Source organism: Ceratotherium simum, chromosome 26, assembly GCF_057802395.1.
Source record: "Ceratotherium simum simum isolate JZ-2026a chromosome 26, ASM5780239v1, whole genome shotgun sequence".
Classification (NCBI taxonomy): domain Eukaryota; kingdom Metazoa; phylum Chordata; class Mammalia; order Perissodactyla; family Rhinocerotidae; genus Ceratotherium; species Ceratotherium simum.
The window spans coordinates 12,500,901-12,518,818 of record NC_141925.1 but is presented as its reverse complement, the minus strand read 5'-3'; the positions used below and the strand labels follow the sequence as shown (position 1 = coordinate 12,518,818).

Genomic DNA, 17,918 nt, shown 5'->3' with positions numbered 1-17,918 from the left:
ACACCCCCCCCAAAGCTACTCCCCCTCCATAAGCTACGAATGGTTCCGACAGCAAGGGGTACGCTTCCCTACAGCTCAGACCCCTCCTGAAATCTGCCCCACTTGCACCCCTTGCCCAGGGACCCCCAGATCGCTGCAGAAGTGTCCCTTCTTGCCCAAAGAGGATCCAGATAACTGAGACACGACTTGTCCCCTTCCACTGCCCAGCCTCTTTGCGAGTAAACGTGACTGGACTGAGCCTCCAGGATCATAAAAAATGTATCTACTGTCCTCTGTTGGCCAACGCGTGTCACGCTCAGAAAACACATCACCCAACCCGGTGGGCACTCCTGCTGCCATCAGGGGGGGTCCCAGGGACCCGGCCAGAGGGAGTGAGCCAGACAGCCTCCTCCTCTCCTTCTGCCCCAGCTGTACCCGTACTCACCGCCCCCCCGCCAGAGGGGGTGTCCTGGCTTGCAGCCACTGCACAGGACTTTGACCCACTGGCCTTGTGGTTTTATGTCCCTTCTCTGTCATTGGGCCCTAATTCTAGAAGCCTGGAGGGCGGTACTCAAGGGGAGGCAAGGAAGGCTGGGGTAGGGGGGTCTCTGGGTTCACTCCAGGCTTGGGGACTCCTAGGGGAGGCTTCCTCCAATAGCAACTTGGAAGGAGAATGTGGCAAAAGGGGGATAGGTCAGACCCCTCTTAAGGAACAGGGTTGATCACTGATAATAATCAGTCTCCCTTTCCTCCTGAGGACCTGCTATGTGCCAAGCACGTGAAATATACCGTCTTACTGAACTCGCCCCATTTTCCAGATAAGAAGACTGAGGCTCAGAGGTCAGTGGTTCATTGAACTAACACTTGCTTGCCCTCTATGTGCTGGGCACAGAGCTGATGCTGGGGCCACGGTGGCTGACAGGACAGGTCCCTGTCTACGGGGAACTCATCGTCTTGGGGAGAGACCCAAGTCAGCAGGCCATTACCATGCTGCCCTCGTGGTCCAGGGCATGAGCTGTGGAGCCCAACTGCCTTGGAACAGGGCACCACGGGAGACTGAGGCTGGGCCGGGACGTCCCACCCGGGCCCTCCCTGCTGGTTCCACTTGGGTGCTGTCTCCAGCAGGTTCGCATGGTCCTCACCGTCCCCTCTTGTGGGGCAGAGCAAGAGAGGCTGCATTCCCCCTGTCGCTTCTTACCAGCTGGGAGACCCTGGCCACTGCTTAGCCCCTCTGGGCCTCAGTTTCCTCATCTGTAAAGCAGGAGTTATAATGCCTGCCTTGTAGGACTTTCAGAGGGATTAGAGGCAATGTCCCTTCCTATAAATATTTTCTTTTTATTCTTTTATTATTATTCTTTTATTTCTTTTGTTGCAGTTTTAAGTACTATTAACAGAAAATACATAACAAAAGCTTCCTAACAAGTGAAAACAATAATTATAAGTGCTGGAATAATTGGCCTCATTAACATATTTACAGACTTTTACTTAATACATACACCATTGGAAATTAATTATATGACATTTATTCAAGCATTAGCATTCCCAATCACTCTGAATAGTGAGCACTTCCATTCTTTACTATTTGTACCCAAAGTTGAAAGTCACTCGGTTTCTGAAGGCGACACTGACAAGCATCAGAAACGGTGAATCTGAGATGCTATTGACACAGTGTTCTGTTCCTTCGCCTAAAGATGTTTCTGCTGAGGAAGTGTTCTTATGCTTCTTTTTCTCTTTGCTCTGATCTTCCTGCAGCTACAGAATTATGTTTTGGATTTCTTCTCTTTTTGTTCTCCTTCTCGGGGAAGGAAACCAGGGTGCCAAATTCATAGGTAGTTCAAAATTGAGAATTGGATTTCTTGTAGAATTTTAACAACTTTTGACTGAGAAGGGCCTGTGAGTGAGTTCACGAGACGATTAGTTGTGTTTGGTGTTGTTACCTGGAGAAGGAGATGTCTGAGCTGAGACTGGAGAGAAGAAGAAAACTGGGCCAGCGGGAGGGGTGGAGTCCAGGCCGCAGGTAGAGTGCGTGCAAAGGCTGGGCCCTCTGGGGAGCCAGAATAGCTCCCTGGAGCTGCAGCGGGAGCTAACCCCCGCTCATCTCTGTGCCCCGAGCCACAGGATTCTGGAAGCTCACCTCATCGTCCCCAGTTCAGGCCCTAAGAGCTGGATGCAGAAGGAAAAGGGTCCAGCAGGGCCTTTGGGCAAGACCCCACTGAAGACAGCGTGGACCCTGCATATATCTTGCACTTTAAAAGCCCCCTAAAAACATGCCCCCCTGATCCTTTTGAGGCCTGCCCTTGCCCGTTCTGGCTCAGCTCCCTGTGACTCAAGCTAGAGGTGGGCCTGAAGTCCAGTTAAGCACCGCAAGCACCGCCAGACTCCAGAAAACAGCCCGCTCTTCAGCCGGAGGCCCCAGAGACCCGCTCTGGCCTTCTCCCAGGAAGGACCCCCACCTGCACCCAGGTTCCTGGTGGGGGACGATGCCAAGGCCCAGGCCAGAAATGCAGAGAGGCCACACCAGGCAGAAAGGCCTGGACTCCTGGCTCCCAGGCCCAGAGAGAGAGAGGGAGCAGGGCGCTGGCCTCACCCCGCCTCTCCCTAGGTTTTCCTGGGAGGGAAATGGGAGGAGGGTGCCAACACCCAGTCACTGCCATCTCCTGAGACTCCCAGAATATCAAAAACGAAAAACTTCCAGGGGCCAGCCGAGTGGTGTAGTGGTTAAGTTTGGTGCGTTCCGCTTCAGCGGCCCAGGTTCTCAGGTTTGGATCCTGGGCACAGACCTACACCACTCGTCGGCCATGCTGTGGTGGCATCCCACACTCAAAATAGAGGAAGATGGGCACAGATGTTAGCTCAGGGTGACTCTTCCTCAACAACAAGAACAAGAAAGAAAAGAAAAAAAAGAAAAACTTCCAAAGCAGGCATGCAAAAATTATTGTACAATCAGTTTTAAACGTGTGTGTTGAAGAAATAAATGTATGCTTTTAAAAAACAGACACACACATGGGCCGGCCCCGTGGCTTAGCGGTTAAGGGCGTGCGCTCCGCTGCTGGTGGCCCAGGTTCGGATCCCGGGCGCGCACTGAGGCACTGCTTCTCCGGCCATGCTGAGGCCGCGTCCACATACAGCGGCTAGAAGGATGTGCAGCTATGACATACAGCTATCTACTGGGGCTTTGGGGGAAAAAAATAAATAAATAAAATTATAAAAAAAAAATTATAGAAAACAGACACACACAAATAGTAATGCAGTGACAGCAATGTAGTTATGCCAGACACGGGACAGTGGTAGGATTCACAGAAAATACACTCTTATGTGCTTCCAGTGGGATTCATGGGACACCAGCTTACAGTGGCGTGATGGCCGTCTTCCTCCCTCAACTCCCTCAGAAGGAGGCTGTGACTACCCCGGTGATTTCTTCAGGAGATAATGTTAAGAATCTAGCCAAAAAAAAAATCTTTCTGGGGCCGGCCTGGTGGCGCAGGCGGTTAAGTGCGTGCGCTCCACTGCGATGGCCCAGGGTTCGCCGGTTCGGATCCCAGGCGCGCACGGACACACCGCTTGTCAAGCCATGCTGTGGCGGTGTCCCATATAAAGTAGAGGAAGATGGGCACGGATGTTAGCCCAGGGCCAGTCTTCCTCAGCAAAAAGAGGAGGATTGGCAGATGTTAGCTCAGGGCCAATCTTCCTCAAAAAAAAAAAAAATCTTTCTGAATACAAGGCCTTAGGCCAAGTGGTCCTGACAAGTTAAGTCTGAGTGCCCTGAAAACTGGAGGTCACCCCACCCTCACCCTACCCTAGCCTTGGACCCTTGACAGGATACTGGGTCCTGGGAGCAACTCCGAGGTCTTCATTTTGCTCTGTCCACCTGCCGCAGTGGTGCCTCTCCGCGCTGTACGGAACAACAGAAATTGGGGTCAAGGACGGTGAAGGAAAGCCACGCTTTCTGCGGCCCACGCCCTCAGGCTCTGTGATGTCAGGTGGGGAGGGCTCCTGGCCTGCCTGGGTTTTCTTAAGGCTACCCAGGGCCACAGGTCCCTGTGGCCTTCAGCCTGGCGTTTCTTTGCAAAACGAAAAACATGGGGCCAAGTCACTCTTTTGTGCCCTGTAGCCCTGGTACCAGGCCCCGTCTAGCACATGGTAGGGTGAAATAAAGATTTGTTAGAAGATGAATAAAAGAAGGAGGGAAATTACTGGAAGAGAGGCAGTGGGGCTTGGATTGCAGTGCCATCTTATCTGTGAGGATGTTAAGGTGCCCAGGAGGCAGAGAACTCCAGGTCTTGAGTGGACAGAAGGACAAATTGCTATTTGTGAGACCGAGGGGTCTGTGGCTCCTGGTGGGTGGGGAACAAAATCCTCTCCTGCTAAGGGGGTCATGACACGGGCACTCACTCATTGTAACAGTCTTTACCATGAACTGTGCAGTCTCTATGGAAAACAGTACAGAGATTTCTCAAAAAATTAAAAATAGAAACACCATACAACCCAGCTATCCCTTACTGGGTATTTATCCAAAGAACCTGAAATCAACAATTCAAAGAGACTTATGCACCCCTATGTTCATCGCAGCATTATTCACCATAGCCAAGACGTGGAAGCAACCCAAGTGTCCATTGACTGATGATTGGATAAAGATGTGGTATATATATACAATGGAATACTACTCAGCCATAAAAAAGACAAAATTGTCCCATTCACAACAACATGGATGGACCTTGAGTGTATTACATTAAGTGAAATAAGCCAGACAGAGAAAGACAAACACTGTATGATTTCACTCATATGTGGAAGATAAACTAACACATGGACAAAGAGAACAGATTAGTGGGTACCAGAGGGGAGGGGGTTGGGGGGTAGGCATAAGGGGTGAAGGGGCGCATATATATGACTGACAAATAATAACGTACAACTGAAATTTTACGATGTTATAAACTATTATGATCTCAATAAAATTTTAAAAAATAACAAAAAAGAAACTTTGCAGTGAAAAGAGGAGCCAGAAATCAGGCTGTGACCTGGGACAAATTCTTTAGCCCTCCTGAGTTTCAGTTTCCTCGTGGGCAACAATGGGGGTGTTAAAAGGATTACATTGCATGATTTGCATGAAGTGCTTGTCCAGGTCTGGCACATGCTAAGCCCTCAGTAACTTGTAGCAATTCATCAGCTATGACATGGTGGCGGCGAGCAGCCGAGCTTATGAACACTGTGAATGGATTTACAAGTGGAGGGGCTCATCTTGCCTCTAAGATATGGTTAGTGTCCCTGACATCAGTTTCATCCTGGCCCCTCAGCCAGTGAAACCAAAGTGGAAACGGCACCAGAGTCTGGGTGGGTGGCCCAGCCTGGCCCCGCTGGACCTGGTCACCTAGAAATGCAGAGTCGGCTCCTGGGAATTTCAGCAGGGTGGCCAAATGCGTCAAGAAACTAGAAGGATGCTCTGCGTCCAGCCCAGGTGGTGATGAAAGAGTTGATCACTGTCTCCATCAGCATGGAACTCTGCTCTGGAACCCACATGACCGTGGACCTAGCACCCTCTCTAACCAATACCAACTTAAAAGTAAATGCTGTTGGATTTGGAGTTTTTTGACCAGAAGTTGCAACGGGCAGCCCACAGGCCAAGTGGAGCCCACAGATGTGTTTCATTTGGCCTGCAGAGCATTTAAAATAATAATAATACATTGGATTTGGTTGCCAACATTTTTAAATCAGGAAATTTCATATTAAAAATCCAGATTTCTGGCTCCTCTTAAAAAAATCAGATGATCAAAAGATTTGGCAGCAGTGGGCCTGCCTTCCCCCAGGGCAACAGTTGGTTGGAGCAGAATAGTGGATGACAGAATATTAGTCAGGGAAAGCTAGCTACTGTAACAAACAACCCCAAGCTTTCAATGGCGTAACACAATCCAATTTTATTTCTTGCACATATCACAGTCCAAGAAGTAGGGGGGCAGGGCTGTCCTGCTTGATAAGTTTTCAGGGACCCAGGCACCTTCCATTTCATGGCTCTGACATCTTCTAGGGCTTCATTCTTTTTATATTGAGCTAGAGGACGGTGAAGGAGCCTGTGGGGAAAGCAGGCCACTTTTAACTGCATCAGCCAGAAGGTGTCTCACATTGTGAGAACCCATCGTGAGGCTCAACAGAGAGCCATGGGGGCTGTGAAATGTGTTACCTGGCTCAGGGCCCAGGAAGAAGAGGAGAACACCAGGTTTACAAGCACCAGCGTCTTTGTTTCGAGTGGCTGCTCTACATGATACAATCCCAACCAATGAGACAAGGTGAATTTGGATGTGATGCTTGGAACTGCAGCAGCCATTTTGGGACCAGCGTTGGGGTGAAGCCAACATGGTGATGGCAGAGAAGAGAGATGGAAGGAACTTGTGTCTCTGGTGGCCTGGTGGAGCTGCCCAAACAACCAATCCAGAAACCCACTCTACCTCTAGACATCTTGATAAATGCATAATAAATTCTCTTATTGTTTAAGCCAGTTTGAGCCAGGGGAGCTCTTGTTCCTTGTAGAATAAAGTATCTAAACTGATAGGAGCATAGTCCTTGCCTGGCTGGATTCACTTAGTCACCTGCCTGGCCATGTCAGTATTTGAGTTTTGACCCCTTGACTTAAAATTCTTTCTCCAAAGCAGAGCTGAGGTCAGTTCAACCAGCGCTGACCTCCATGGCCTGGAATAGAAATTGCCCAGTGTCCACCACTTGAGGATGCCATGTGCAAGTATCAGTGTTTCCTGGGACAACTGGTCCCATCGGGGTCTGGATCTCTCCCTGCACCTCGGGGATGCAGCAATCTGTATGTGACACTGACCACAGGATAAGCAGGTATAGATTTGAGCCCACACTTAGCTGTGTGAACTTAGGCAAGCCAGTTAACCTCTCTGGGCTTCCGTTTCCTCTGCTGAACACAAAGCTAACATTGGATTGCTGTGATCATTGCTGGAAGATTCGATCACTCGACATGTAAAGACTCTTTCCCACGGCTCAGCTCCCAGAGAGTTCATAGTGATGTTGGCTGGTGGTGTGGCCACTGCCTGGCAGCCGAGATCCACCAAGTGATCAGATGGTGGAAGGTTTGCTGCCAACGATTGGGTCATTATGGGAGACCTAGCCCTCAAGCGCAAGGCCGTTTGGTGGAACAAGGTTGGTTTTAGATCCTACACAGAGGAGGCATTAGACAGCTCTGAATAACCCAGTAGAAATTCTTTCCCTTTTCACTTTTCTCACACTCCTTCTGATCTTGTGGAGGAGAAAGTCTCAGCTGAGTGCTGCCCCATATTTAACACCTTCCTAACATTTGTGAAGCCCCCTGTTGAGGAAGCGAGCCCAGGCTTCTGACTCAGAACATTTCGTTGGTAGGAGCGTGGAGACAAAATACAGGAACACCGTTTTGTTTTTGTTGCATTTTTAAATAATTATCATTTTTCTATGGCAGGTGGAGCTCTTTTTCCATTTGTGGAAGCAGGATAAAATTTTCTTTTGAAATAAAATTGTCCAGGTTATAAAGGCGAGTTAAGTAAAGACACTAGTGGGATACAGTGCAGGAGGTACATGGGATGGCAGAAATCAAGAAGGTGGGGTGGGAAAGACTCCAGCTTGCGGCGCTCATCAGGGAGAACCATGGGGTCCAGCGTGGGCAGGGCCGTCCCGGCTGGTCAGAGGCTGGCGGTCATTTCCAACAGGAATGATGTGAGCTGTGGTGGCCCGTCCCCAAGCCTCTTAAGAGAGTCCTTGAGACGGCATTCAAACTGGCTTCCTTTGGAAGGAAGGGTGATAGGGTGACCCATCGCCCTGGCTTTCCCAGGACTGAGGGGCTTCCTGGGTCACCAGACTTTCAGTGATAAAACTGGGACAGAACCAGGTGGCCTGGGGCAGTGGGTCACCCTACCTGTCCTGGACAGGGGATGTAGGAGGAGCAGAGAGTGCTGGTTCAGGTCTGTGAGAGTGGAAAGAAAGTAGCGTCTTTTGAATACCCACAGCCTCTCCCCGAAGACTCAGAAGAATGCTGTCTTAGCCTGTGAGCAAGGTCTTGTTATGGGCATGGGAGTAATGGGTGAGGGAACGTGAAAAGGAACCTGGACAGGTGGGAGATCCATCGGGAAGGGACAGAGAGTCTGAGAAAGAACAGATCGTGTAAGTGACAGGTGTGGAGCTGGTCAGACAGAGGAGGGTCAGCCCGGCCGGGTTGGGACAGAGTCTGGGGAGAGGCCAGAGGCAGCTTCCCACTGAGATGGGTGGGCCGTGGGGAAGGAAGAGGGGAGAGTTTTTCAAGCCGTTTTGTTGTGTTATTCTTGGAGCCCTGCCCTGCCAACATCCCCTCTGACATCTCCTGGGAGTCCACAGCAGAGATGTAAACGCTGGTCAGTGCCTTTCCCGCGCTGCACTGGCGTTGCCTTCTGCAAATGTCCCCATAACTCGGAGCTGGGGAGGGCTGGTTCTGGGGGAGGCCTCGGAAACTGCCCCGGGATGGGGCATTTCTTCATCTGTCCGTGCTGCTCCAGGCCTGCACCCAACACCAATAATCCCCCAGAACCCGGGAAAAGTGCCTCCTCTCTTTCTCTCAGTGATTCCACCTGTGAAATGGAAGGAGTGTCTTCCTCATCGTCTGTGTGCAGGCTCTGTGCTAGGTGGTAAGATGTGGGTTAGACCACACATTTTTTTTTTTTTTTTGCTTTTAATTATGACATATTTCAGGCCAACCAAAAAGGATAGACAAGCAGTTAACAATAACCCATGTGCCCACCACCAGCTTAATACACAAATCAAATCCAGATTCAACCAAGACCCCTCGTGTGCCCTTTCTCCATCTCAGCCCATCTTCTGACAGCCCCGCGGGCGTCACTGTCCTGAACTTACACGTGATCACTTGAAGGCAGGTGTCTATGCTTTTATTGCCTATGTAGCTGGAAACAACAGAGAGGGCATTGTGTGTGTGATGTTAACTCTGTGTAAACAGCATCACGGCGTATCATCTTTCTAGGCCCGCCTTGTTTTGCTCCACATTTTGTGACTTTTATCCATGTCGAGCGATGTAGTTATAGTTAATTCATTTGAACTGCTGAATTTAATTCCACCCTGTGCGCACACCACAGTTTGTGCTTCCAGTCTCGTTGATGGACATTTAGCTTTTCCCAGCAATGCTGCTATGAATAGCCCAGTGTACACAAATGAGTTTCCACACGGTTTATATCTCAGAGTAGGATTCCCGGGTCTTGTCTACACGGGGTTTTCAGAAACACGATAGCCTTTAGCCTGGCATATACTCTCAAGTTTTCCTCAGTCCCCACTAGTCCCTGTTGTCTTATACCCAAGTGGCTTCACATGTTCTGTCTGGCTCCTATAGCTTTCTGAGCTTTCACTCTCTGGTCTCTTGGGAGAAACATGGGCACGTAAGCTACTGTGGGAGATCAAGATTTGGCCACCCTGAAATATATCTCTTTACCTTGATTGTTTTCTCTGAAGGACATTTGACCTCCCCCACTAACTGCCTAAAGAATTTGACACGGTGGCTCCTTCCTGGAACAGATCTTCTATCATGATGGCTATAAAGATAATGTAGGATAGAAGTTATAATAGGAAAGGCACCAAGCCTCTTTTATCAAAAGCTCTGTCTCTCCCTGACCATGTTGTCTATAGATGACCCTGAAAAGAATTGTCCTCCTGCCCTCTGAAGTCCCAGGCCACTACCCACCCCCAACACGTTCCTCGCCTTTAGCTGCAATACTTAAGGCAGCAGCTTAGACAGAGGGATGAGTTGCTCATTTCTGAGTTTCTCCCATGTATACATGTTATTAAACTTGGTATTGTTTTCTCCTGCTAACCTGTCTTGTTAATTATTTGGCCAGCCATAAGAACCTTAAGGGAAAGGGCAGAGGGAGATTCTCCCTCTTCCCCCGACACTAGTTATTGTAATATCTTATGCTAGGTGCTACAAAAGTGATAAACCTAATGCGCTGGTGGTGCATAGAGGAAATAGCAACCTACTCCAACTGAGAGGTTGAGGAATGATTCAAAGTAATTGTGAAGTTAGTAGTAGTTAGGTAAGGTTTTGTGGCATGAGTAGGAGTTTTCCAGGAAGATGAGGGTGGAGGAAGGACATTATAGGCAAAGGGAACAACATATGCACAGTTAGTCCCCCACAGGCAGGGGGGACTAAGAAACAAGTTGAAGAGAAGGAATAACAAAGGCTGGTGTGGCGAGAGCAAGAGCGAGCACAGTAGGAGGCACAGTTGGGGCCCAGAATGTTGTGCTAAGGAGTTGGGATTTATCCTGGTGGTGGTGGCCTCTTGTGAAGGACGGAAGGATGACAGGGACGTGTTCACTGTTGTGTTTGAGAGAGAGAGGTCAAGTGACAGTGGAAGGGGGATGGAAGAGAGCGCAGACTGAAAGCAAGGGATAGCCGTTCGAGTCTACTGCAACAGTCCAGATGCCAGACATCAAAGGAGATGTGGGACAGTGGAGGCTTGAAGCAACACAGCGGTGACCGTCTGGAGAGAGGTTTAGGCAGCGACCAACTGGATGGGCAGATGAGGAAGAGGGGTAAGTCAAGGGCTGAGGTAGGCAGAAGAATGGCCTCCCACCTATGTCCACCCCCTAGTCCCTGGAACCTGTGAATACGTTATGTTTCATGGCAAAAGAGACTTTGCAGATGTAATTAAGGTTATAGACTTTTAAATAGGGAGATTAATCTTAATTATCTAGGTGGGTCATGAGCCCTTCAAAGCAGAGAACTTTCGGCTTGCATGAGAAAGATGCAGTAAAAGGAGAAGTCAGAGATTTGAAACGTGAGAAGGATTCGGTGCAGAGGTAGGGACACCGTGTGCAAAGACTGGAGACAGGCCTCTGGGAGCCAAGGAAGCAGACAACTCAGTCCTGCAAGTGCAATGAACTGAATTTGGCCAAAAACCTACTGAGTAAAGTTCAGAGGCTTCCTCCCAGAGCCTCCAGAGGAGCCCCGCTGGTCAACACCTTGACTTTGGGCTTGTGAAACCCGGAGCAGAGTAACCAGCCAACCCAGCCGGGCTTCTGACCTATAGAAACTGTGCTATGTTAAGCCGCTAAGGTGGTGGGGACTCGGCGCAGCAGCAATAGAGAACAGGCACAAGGATGAATCCCAGGTTTCTGGCTGGGCTGCTGGGCAGACGTCACCGTGAACTGTGAGAGACTCTGGTGGAAGATCAGATTTTGGTGTTCCATATCAGGCTCTTCCTGTGTTCTAGTGCTGCATAACAATATCACCACAAACTTAGCAGTTTACAACAACACACATTTATTATCTCCCAGATTTTGGAGTCGGGAGTCCAGGAGCAGCTCAGCTGAGTCCCCTGCAAGGCTGCAGTCAACGTGTTGGCCAGGGCTGGATGCTCATCTCAATGCTCAGCCAGCATCTTTGTCAGTTCGGGCTGCTATAACCAAATACTACAGACTGGGTGGCTTAAACAACAAACATTTATTTCTCACAGTTGTGGAGGCTGGGAAGTCCAAGACCAAGGTGCTGGCAGGTTCCGTGTCTGGTGAGGGCTCTCTTCCTGGCTTACAGACCGCTGCCGTCTCACTGTGTGCTCACATAGTGGAGAGAGAGCACTCATGTCTCATCTGCATTTTATAAGGCATTCATTCTATCACGAGGGCCCCACCCTTGTGACCTCATCTAACCCCATCACCTCCCACAGGCCTAACCTTCTACTACCATCACACTGGGGATTAGGGCTTCAACATATGAATTTGCGGGGACAAAAATTTAGTCCATAGCAACTGGGCTTTCAAGTTCACACGGCTGTTGACAGAACTCAGTTCCTTTCGGCCTATTGGACTAAGAGCTTCAATTTCTTGCTGGTTATTGGCTGGAGAATGACTTCCAGGCCTTGCCACATGGGCCTCCCCATCACGGCCCCTTGTTTCATCAAACCAGCAAGAGACAGAGTCTGCCAGCAAGATGGGTGTTGCCTTCTTATGTAACATAACGACAGAAGTGACATCGTGTCCCCTTAGCTGTGTTCTCTGAGTTGGAAGAAGGTCATAGTCCCACTCACACTTAAGAGGAAAGGATTCCACCAGGGTGGGAACAACAGAAGGCAGGACAACTGGGAACATCTTAGAGTCTATCCACCAACACTTCTCAAAGGAAGGTGTAGGCTTTCCTATGTGCGTTTCAAGAATTGCTACAGATCTTCCATCCAGCGAGTCTGCAGGCTCAGGGCTTCTTTTTTACCCCGAGGAAGTGAAAATCACCTGAGTTAGAAGGGCAGGTCTGGGACAGAAGGGAACAGTGTCTCGGGAAGTGTTCGTCGTGCGCCAGCCTGGTGATTTGCTAAGCAAAACTGAAGTTGATGTGACATAAACAGCGTCTGCCGCTTCCAGGGGCCTGCCACAATATTTTCTTTTAAATGCTACTCACGCCTGAAATACACTTCTGGTTTTGAAATGTGGTTCTCATCTCCTGCACGACTACAAACCACTCACTCCGTGATTAAGAGTCCCATTTTTTATTCTTTAATGTCGGTTTTCTAAGCATATGATGTCAGCCCCGATGGGAGACGGGCCAGGGCAGCGGAGTGGAGGCCTCCCCCCAGAGAGGGTCAGCGGGGATGGCAAGAGGGAGCTTTTTCACTGGACACGTGGCATCTTATCGATGCAGTGCCAGCTCTGTGTCAACGCCTGGGCTCTCCAGAGCCCTGACATCTGTTTACTCCTTACATTTTCTCTTTTTCCTGTTGTGAACTTTATAAGTTTTTGCTGCAAAAATAGTGAATCCAGAAATAACATAGCTTTTCTTTCCGACGCCACGATATGAGGGAAAAATTAGTAATTTTCTCTGCAATTCCTCTCCACCTCTGGCCCCACCTGGAGGTATTCATTGTCAATAGAATGATGCAGAGCCTTCCACGAGGAATGTGGACTTTGCTCACTTTGCAAAAAAAACAATATACGCATCCATACATGTATTTATAAATATGCTTATTTATTTTTACAAAAACGAGACATCAACTAAAGTTACAGTTATGCATGACGAATAAGTTCTAGAAGTCTGCCGTACAACAGAGTGCCTATAGGTAAGAATACCGTACTGTGTACTTACAAATTTGTGAAGAGGGTAGATCCCATGTTAAGTGTTCTTGTCACATACGCACACAAAAAAGAGACACGGAAAACTTGGAGGTGACAGATATGTCTATTACCTTCAATGTGAACATGGTATCACAGGTGCATGCATATATCCGAACTCATCAAATTGTATACGCTAAATATGTAGTTTTTTGTATATCAATTATATCTCAATAAAGCTGTAAAACAAAACCCCAAAAATGGGACATCAACTTTTCTCACTTAACTATATCTCATTATCACCCTTTCAGCTAATTAATTCGTTATTCCTTTTAATGGCTGCCCATGACGCCATGAGGCGGATGGCTCGCCATTTACTGAGCCATTCTGGCCGGTGGATGTTTACAATGTTGTCATCAGAAGAACTCCATGAGATGGGAAGCCAGTGAATGTGTGTTATTCCCATTTTAGAATGGGAGAAACTGAGGCACAGAGAGGTTAAGTGGCAGGTCCATGGCTCCCACCTGTTCCTCGTAGAGGATGGGCAGAGAGAAATCAACCTAGCGCTGCTCTTCCTCCATGCTGCCACATGGTGTCACTGTTGAGATTGCTCCTGCGCAGCCTCTGTTGACAAACAGCCCTTCCAAGCTAACACTAGGGTCCTGGGCTCTCTCTTGCTTCAAAAGCCCTAGTAACCCTTTTCTGCCACTGACCATCACGATCTATCCCTACAGGTCTCTCTCACGTTGAATAACAGGGAGGTGGGTTGGAAGAGTTTAATTTCTTTCCCAGAAAGCCCTGTGCTCCTTATGCGAATCCACCTTCTCCCCAGAGGTCAAGTGTGCACAGTGAGATCTCAGAGGGTCCCCCTAGGCTCACTGACACCTGCCTCTCCTCCCAGCCCCAGCATCTGGGGCTTTCCTCTCTTCCCTTTACATAGCAAAGGGAGACCAGAGAGAGAGTCTGCGCAGAACAAAGACAGCCGACTCCAAGGTGACTTTCAGACATGAAATTTATACAAATGTTACAGAAATCCAAACATGGCTTTATATATTCACAAACACAAGTGGTTTAAATCAACATAAAACGTCTTGCTTATTCAGACACATGATCAGCTTTACCCATTTAAGGGTCAACAGGACCCGAATTCAGGATTTTTCTCACTAGTTTCTAATTTTGCAGACTATGCCAGACTGGTTTTACAGCTCTGGGGCATCCCCAGATTTCAACCGGAGGTGACTGGTTTTCAGATTCATGTGTAATGGTCCAGTCTTAAAAAAAAATCAGCAGGCACTTCTGTGCACATAAATAAATACCCTTATTTTGTGCAATGTTTTTTGCATAAGTGGTACCTACAGTACATTATGTAAATTGCCTTTTCCTAAAGACCATTCTTCACCTGGGGTGGCAGGGCACCCTGTGTATGGTAGGGTGGGGTGGGGTGGGGGCAGTGGGTAAGAATGGGCTCTATCCTAGGATGATGTTACGGAGGAGGGCTGCTTCACTCTTGGGAGGGAAGGACAGGACCATCTGGGTGAGCACGCTCTGAAGATGCTGGTCTACCTATGGCGGGGGGTGCGGGAGTGGTGGTGGTGGTGGGGGGGGGGGGAGTAGTGTGGTCTTTTTTTTTTTTAATGGGGAGGAACATAAGTGTTCTTTTGTGGCACTTCTTAAAAAAGAAATGAATGATTACCCCAGTGAAGAAAAGAGAACACTGTCATTTATCTGTTTTAATTCTGGATCCTTCTTATTTGCCTGCATTCTAATAGGTTCCCTTTGTGTTTGTGGGCTTTGGAGGTGATTCTGGGAAAAAAATTGCACATGTAATCCAATCATCTTGTAGAAAATCCCAACAACGTGAAAGTTTACAGGATAAGAAGTGAAGGACTCCTTTCCATAGCTCCCCCATCCTCCTTCCCTCTGGAGTGGCAATGATTTATTTTGGAGTGGATCTTACTATGCTCTGGCTACTCAGTGAGGGCGGGATCGGCTGCATCAGCATCGCCAAGACGCAGGTTAGAAATGCAGAGTCTCAGGCTCCACCCCAGACCTACAGAGTCAGAAGCTGCATTTTAACGCGATCCCCGGGTTGAAGTGTGAGAAGCACTGGTGTTAACTATTTTTATACGTATTAACTTACATATTTGCATGCATGCATACGCACATGCTCCTGGGTTTAGAATGTGGCTTTATTTCTTTTTTTATTGAGGTCATATTGGTTTATAACATTATGTAAATTTCAGTTGTACATCTTTATATTTCAACTTCTGTATCGACTGCATTATGTTCACCACCAAGTCTAGTTGCCATTCGTCACCATACACCTGTGCCCCTTTACCCCTTTCGCCCTCTCCGTCCTCCCCGTCCTCCCCTTTCCACTCTGGTAACCACCAAGCTGTTCTCCCATCTCTGCGTTTATTTTCCACACAGAGTGAAGTGAAGTCATAGGTAGAACGTGCCTTTAGAATACGGCTCTCTTGAGAAGAGTGGTTATGAGTGTGGTCCGGAACTAGCAGCAGAGCACCACCTGGGAGGTTGTTAGAAGTGCAAACGTCAGGCCCCAGCTCAGATTGCAGGAGCTCTGGGGATGGGGCCCAGCCATCAGTGGTTTAACCAGCCCTCCAGGGGGTGCTGATGAACGCTCACAAGTGTGAGAGCCACTGCTGTAGGGTCGGGGACCCTTACCCGCCAGGCGCTCCTGCCAGGCTCCCCGCCGCCCTCACATCCCTCTCCACCTCTCTCTGTCTGAGAGAGCCCGCCCTGGTTCTGGCTTGTTCATCGAGGCACCCCCAGAGCCCAGCTCCACCAGGCGTACACCGGGAGCTCCAAGAACGCTTCCTTCAATTAGGAATCTCGGGCTGACACAGGTTTCCCCCATTTAGGTCAGGCTGCTTTTCAGATTATACAATACGCCAGCTCCTGGAGGTTGGGGTCATTGCATAACACCTTTCGACGCATTCGCGCAGGCCCGTGCTGCATCCTTTCGCGATGCAAAGAAAACAGGTGCCATATGACGGTAGCCGCATTTACTGAGGCGGTCTCTACAGCCAGTCTCTTTGACAGCTGCTGCACGAACGCCAAGGCTGGCCAGGGACCCATTTTACAGAGGGGCAAACGAGGGCCCACGGAGAGAGGTTTCAATTTTCATGTCAGAACTGCTCCAAGTCTGGGCAGGATTTCCTCTCTCTCGAAGGCAGCGCCTACAGTGGATTTCCTTTTAAAAATAGCAAGCCAGACACCAGCTGACTCTGGGTGTGGGCTCGGTATCAGGCAACGGCGGTTCTCTCGTTAGAGAGGATAAATTTGGATTTCGATGTTCAGAAAAATGCTCAGTGGCTCTTGAGCCAAGCGCCATCAGCTGTAGTTTCTACCCCAGAGGGTGTTGGGCCTTGGCGGGGGCACGGTGTCTGAGTGACCCCTGGGGCATTGGGCTTTGCGACCCCCACCCACCCCGAGTCCTCCACCTTCCCCGGGGGACGAGGCGCCCGGGGGCGGCAGGGGGCGCTGTCTGCCTGCAGGGAGCGCGGAATGCCCGGCGGGCCTTTTGCAGGGCCGAGGCCGGACCACCCAGACTTGACCTTCTGCGAGGGCGGGAGGAGAGCCTGCACCCAAACGGAGTGAAAACAGTTGGCCCGGTCAGCACCCAGGGGCGAGGATCTAAATGCGGAATCCAGGAGGCGTAGACTACTGATGCCACTCTAGAAAAGTGGACCCACCCCTAAAAAGTCTCCCCTGGCCAGGGAAGTCGGACGCCAGGCACGGACGGGGTTCGAACCCGTGATCTTCGGTTTACGAGACCGACGCCTTACCACTTGGCCACCGCGCCTGCGTTGGAACGGCGGCTCAGCGAGCCTCTATGCTGGCGTCGCTCCCTGAGCTCGCCCCGCGGGCACGAGCACGAACGCGAGCGCGCCCTCCCGGCCCGCGGCCCCGCCCCCTCAGCGCCGGCGGGGCGGGGCTCCAGCGGGCGCGCCGGCCGCTCCCCGCGGACTCTGGGTGGCCGGCCCGGCCTGGGGTCCCCCGGCCGCCACGTGCCCGGACAGGGTCCCCGGAGTCCCCTTGGCCTCGGCAGGAGGGGTGCTGGAACTCGGGAGCGGGCGGACCTTGCGGGCGTCTCAGATCCTGGGGTTCGAATCCCAGCTCCGCCAGAGATACCCCGCGACCTTAGACGACCTGACTGGGAGCCTCCGTTTCCTCTCTAGGGTGAGGCACCCAGGAAGCGGGGGAATGGTGGCAGTTCTCGTTACTAGCCCGACCCCTGGACGGCCCACGGCTGCTCTGCCCGGAGCAGACGCTCAGCAAGGGTTGTTGGATAAATGCGTGAGTTTTCTGAAATACAAAGCCCCAAAAAGTTCCTCTTCCCCCAAATTGCCACTGTTTAGCCTAGAGTGTCCCCAGACCAGCAGCATCACCTGGGAGCTGGGTAGACATGCGGCTTCTCCGGTCACCGCAGACCGGCCGGATTAGCCCTGCTGCTGGAGCCCAGCGATCCGGGTGTTAAGACGTCCTGCAGGAGATGCTGACGCGCGGGAAAGGCCGGGCCCCGCTGTCCTAGCCGATTGATAGGCGCATTCACATTTATATATTCAAACGTGCCCTTTTATTTTCATCCAGATGGACTGAGTTTACAGTTCTCTGCACTTTGACTTTTCATGAATTAATGTATGACGTGTTAACTAATACAATGGCTTGTAGTACATAATACAATATAATCACAATAAATAGCATATATTATTTAATAAATATGATTTAACAATTTTTATTATTCATTAATGTGATGTATAATATTTCAATATTGTATAGTAAATTATATATACTGCCGTGTATGCTGTAATATGGTCATTATGCATGGATGGGTTACCTTATTCTCTTTGATAGCTGCATGGTTT

General features: G+C 49.8%; 1 non-coding gene across 1 annotated transcript; it reads right to left on the bottom strand.

The window, feature by feature from the left end:
* Positions 1-16,783: 16,783 nt before the first annotated feature.
* Positions 16,784-16,855, bottom strand: TRNAT-CGU (transfer RNA threonine (anticodon CGU)). Its single transcript has one exon. It is a non-coding gene; the product is annotated as a tRNA-Thr (tRNA).
* Between the last annotated feature and the right edge of the window lie 1,063 nt (positions 16,856-17,918).